Source organism: Clinocottus analis, unplaced genomic scaffold (assembly GCF_023055335.1).
Source record: "Clinocottus analis isolate CAN_PGR_092001 unplaced genomic scaffold, fCliAna1.0.p SCAF_14, whole genome shotgun sequence".
NCBI classification, from domain to species: domain Eukaryota; kingdom Metazoa; phylum Chordata; class Actinopteri; order Perciformes; family Cottidae; genus Clinocottus; species Clinocottus analis.
The window spans coordinates 15,812,204-15,817,423 of NW_027175865.1; the positions used below are offsets into that span (position 1 = coordinate 15,812,204).

Consider the following 5,220-nt stretch of genomic DNA (forward strand, 5'->3'; position numbering starts at 1 on the left):
AGCGAGAATGGCAGCTCATCCTGACTCTGAGCTCAAGAGAAAGAAGACTCTTAGTGAAACCTTTAAGCTCCCTGGACGAGATTATTGCTGTTAGCAGGTATTACTGGCCGCGTCAATCACAACACGTTGGACTAAAGCTGTTTTGGGCAATTAAAAATCTAGCATGAGGTCACTACAGAAAAGTCAGGTGAACATAGCAGAGCTCAGTCGGTGTTGTGCGGAGAGCTGCTACAAAGCAACTTAATGGTATGAAACATATCCTGCAGTGTTCTTTACTGGCACTTTATTCACTATTGTTTTCTCCCTCCACATTTCTCAGTCGTAAAATGTCCGACAGTTTTCCGCAAGCGGTGCAGTGGCTGAAAACGCTGCGATGCGTTTACCACTGTTGATATTGTGTGGCTCTGAATAAGAATGCCTCAAAACCTCTCTGTGGTCCTCAGGTAAACAAAGGACGAATGACATGTGATGCTTTCATTGGCCCCAAAAATAAGGGCATCAGGTTCAAAGTAACGACGAGGTGCAGCTGTGTCATCCTCTGTCCGCTGCTTTTTCAAGGCAACCCAAATATTTGAGGAAGAATTCACTTGCTCTCTATGAAGCGACTCCTTCCTCAAACATGTTCTCATTCGTTAGGCGACGTGGTGCCAAATGCAGAGGAATCCCACCTGACGGCAGCCTTTAAGAAGCTGGTCAAACAATTAATTACTGCTTCGCTGGATTGGTTTAAACTTGACATCTGGCAAACCCGGATAAGCTAATATGAATCAACACAGACATTACACTCGAAGCCACCGGTGTTCTGGTCACTCTCGAGTCCTGTCTGAGAGGCTTCACCGGCGTCTGTCTTTTAAGGTGGGACGGGCAGATAAGAAGACGAACCGGAGATAAGAAGACAAAAAAAAGAGATAACCGGACAGTGCCTTAAGGTGGCCCCTTGGAATGATGCCAACCATCGGCCCCGTTGGCAAGATAGCCTGTAATCCAGCTCGCTGCAGGAACATCCACCTGCATCGCCCACAGCTTATCCCCCTGCGACAGTGTGCCGGTTATTCGAGGCACAGGGAGAAATAGAAATGATCCGTGCAGCGCTATCACAGGCATCTTAATGGAAGGAAGACCTGTGGAGCAACTGGGCGATGACATCGTCCGCCAAGAGACGAGCCTGGAAGGCAACCTGATGGAGGGGCCGGGGGTCCAGAGAGAGTCTCAGGAGGGGTCCTGGAGAAATGCTCCACTATTTTACAGTCACTGAACGGATTTGCACACACACACACACACACACACACACACACACACACACACACACACACACACACACACACACACTCAAATGATCAATGCTAACCAGATGAAGGAAAAGCAGCAATGTTACTTTTCAATGTCTTCAACTGATTAGCTTAATTAGAGTAAGCGTTCCATTATAATTAGAGATGTGCCGATATCGCTATCAGCCCAAAAAACTGACCCAAATAGCTGGATCGTGTACAGGTGATAAATAAATAACTAAATAACCATTCAGCACATTTAATTTTTGTATTTGTAATATTTTGTTTAAACAAAATTAAGAAAAGAGGGAGTCAAACACTGGTATTGGCACTCTGTATTGGCTCAGGTATCTGTTTCAGGACAGAAAAGGTCGTATAGATGCCTCCCTAATTATATTCACACATCAATGTGATGTTCTTTTCCTTTTTTGATTTATACAACTCACTGTACGAACAACAAAAATAGTGTGCGTCATCCGCTCACACAAGGATCAGATACAAATTTGTGATGAAAGAAGATAACGTCCCTGGGAAGCTGCTTTAGCTGCTTCATCCTTTTCAGACTTTTACATCAAATACATGAACCCATTAGAGAGCCAAATCAATAGATTACAAAATCCCATTGATCACAGTGATTACCACTAATCCAATGCTCTGTTTGTATAAATCTAGTGATGGACTCCATTCAGCTCTCGGGCACACTGTTCCATATCTATGTTTACACCACCAGGCTCACAACCATTAAGTCTCCTGGACATCCCATAATTCAACCTGTACTACTAGTACTGTAAAAGTATAAACATCCCATAATTCAACCTGTACTACTAGTACTGTAAAAGTATAAACATCCCATAATTCAACCTGTACTACTAGTACTGTAAAAGTAGAAACATCGCATAATTCAACCTGTACTACTAGTACTGTAAAAGTATAAACATCCCATAATTCAACTTATATTACTAGTACCGTAAAAGTAGAAACATCCCATAATTCAACCTGTACTACTAGTACTGTAAAAGTATAAACATCCCATAATTCAACCTGTACTACTAGTACTGTAAAAGTATAAACATCCCATAATTCAACTTATATTACTAGTACTGTAAAAGTAGAAACATCCCATAATTCAACCTGTACTACTAGTACTGTAAAAGTATAAACATCCCATAATTTAACTTGTATTACTAGTACTGTAAAAGTATAAACATCCCATAATTCAACTTATATTACTAGTACTGTAAAAGTATAAACATCCCATAATTCAACTTATATTACTAGTACTGTAAAAGTATAAACATCCCATAATTCAACTTATATTACTAGTACTGTAAAAGTAGAAACATCCCATAATTCAAGTTGTATTACTAGTACTGTAAAAAAAAAAACATCCCATAATTCAACCTGTACGACTAGTACTGTAAAAGTTGAAACATCCCATAATTACATATTATACATGACATCATTTCACAATATATATATATATATATATATATATATATATATATATATATATATATATATATATATATATAGATGATAATAATTATAATTATTATTATGTGTTGTCATGACAGCAAACTGTTCTAGAATTTAAGCTCCTCCCCCTTTACCCTACTGCCTTTAATCTCACAGAACACAGATTCTGAACAAATCCTGCAAATTTCACACAGAACTGACCAGACCAGGAACTTCTTGCTGTGAGGCGACAGCGCGAGCCACCACACCACGTGCAGCCGGGTTAGTGTTAATGTTAATAATAACGTTAATATTATTGTTGGTTTATGATTAGTGTTATTGTTAGGGTGAGGTTAGTTTAGCTTTGTTCAGTGTAGCATAGCTTAGTTTAGCGAAATGTGTAGCTCCTCCCCCACACCTTAGTGTCTTTGATCTCACAGATGACATCACAGATTAGAGTTACTAAATAGGGTGTATATTAATGTTAGTTTTTTATTCTTTTTGGAGTTCCTGCAGTGAGCTGGATGACAGGCTATCTTGCCATCGAGGCCGATAGTTGAAACCTTTCCAAGGGCCACCTCAAGTCCTCCTCTCTTTTTTTTTCTTCTTATCTACAGTTGGGTCCTTCCCATGGAATATCCTTTCCCACATGGCTCATGCATCAACCACAAGGTGCTAGCAACCTTATGCATGAGTGGTCCTCTACTGTGCGTAAAGTACATGGACCAGAAGACTAAAGGGAGTGTTAACATTTTCGGTTTTGCAAGTGAAGTTGGATAGTAGACAGAGGTAGTAGGGATACTTTCATGTGAGATTTGTCCCCACATATGCCAACACTTTCTGTTTTGCGAGTGTTGTCGGATTATAGACAGAGCTGGGGGTCCTTTCCATGGAATATCCTTTCCCACATGGCTCATGCATCAACCACAAGGTGCTAGCAACCTTATGCATGAGTGGTTCTCTACTGTGCGTAAAGTACATGGACCAGAAGATTAAAGGGAGTGCTAACATTTTCGGTTTTGTGCGTTACGTCGGATTATAGACAGAGCTGGGAGTCCTTCACATGAAATATCCTTCCCCACATGGCTCCTGCATCAACCACAAGGTGCTAGCAACCTTACGCATGAGTTGTCCTCTACTGTGCGTAAAGTACATGGACCAGAAGACTAAAGGGAGGGGCAACATTTTCGGTTTTGCAAGTGACGTTGGATAGTAGACAGAGGTAGTAGGGATACTTTCATGTGAGATTTTTCCCCACATGTGCCAACACTTCCTGTTTTGTGAGTGTTGTCGGATTATAGACAGAGCTGGGGGTCCTTTCCATGGAATATCCTTCCCCACATGGCTCATGCATCAACCACAAGGTGCTAGCAACCTTATGCATGAGTGGTTCTCTACTGTGCGCAAAGTACATGGACCAGAAGATCAAATGGAGTTCCTACATTTTTGGTTTTGTGCGTTACGTTGGATTATAGACAGAGCTGCGGGTGCTTCCCATGGAATATCCTTTCCCACATGGCTCATGCATCAACCTCAAGGTGCTAGCAACCTTATGCATTAGTGGTCCTCTACTGTGCGTAAAGTACATGGACCAGAAGACTAAAGGGAGTGTTAACATTTTCGGTTTTGCAAGTGAAGTTGGATAGTAGACAGAGGTAGTAGGGATACTTTCATGTGAGATTTGTCCCCACATATGCCAACACTTTCTGTTTTGCGAGTGTTGTCGGATTATAGACAGAGCTGGGGGTCCTTTCCATGGAATATCCTTTCCCACATGGCTCATGCATCAACCACAAGGTGCTCGCAACCTTATGCATGAGTGGTTCTCTACTGTGCGCAAAGTACATGGACCAGAAGATCAAATGGAGTTCCTACATTTTTGGTTTTGTGCGTTACGTTGGATTATAGACAGAGCTGTGGGTGCTTCCCATGGAATATCCTTTCCCACATGGCTCATGCATCAACCACAAGGTGCTAGCAACCTTATGCATGAGTGGTTCTCTACTGTGCGTAAAGTACATGGACCAGAAGATTAAAGGGAGTGCTAACATTTTCGGTTTTGTGCGTTACGTCGGATTATAGACAGAGCTGGGAGTCCTTCCCATGAAATATCCTTCCCCACATGGCTCCTGCATCAACCACAAGGTGCTAGCAACCTTACGCATGAGTTGTCCTCTACTGTGCCTAAAGTACATGGACCAGAAGACTAAAGGGAGTGTTAACATTTTCGGTTTTGCAAGTGAAGTTGGATAGTAGACAGAGGTAGTAGGGATACTTTCATGTGAGATTTGTCCCCACATATGCCAACACTTTCTGTTTTGCGAGTGTTGTCGGATTATAGACAGAGCTGGGGGTCCTTTCCATGGAATATCCTTTCCCACATGGCTCATGCATCAACCACAAGGTGCTAGCAACCTTATGCATGAGTGGTTCTCTACTGTGCGCAAAGTACATGGACCAGAAGACTAAAGGGAGTGGCAACATTTTCGGTTTTGTG

General features: G+C 41.8%; 1 long non-coding RNA gene across 1 annotated transcript; it reads left to right on the forward strand.

The window, feature by feature from the left end:
- Nucleotides 1-2,890: 2,890 nt before the first annotated feature.
- LOC137785192 (uncharacterized) lies at nt 2,891-4,193 on the forward strand. The gene is made up of 2 exons (XR_011077464.1): nt 2,891-3,005; nt 3,231-4,193. It is a non-coding gene; the product is annotated as an uncharacterized lncRNA (long non-coding RNA).
- The last annotated feature ends 1,027 nt before the right edge of the window (nt 4,194-5,220 follow it).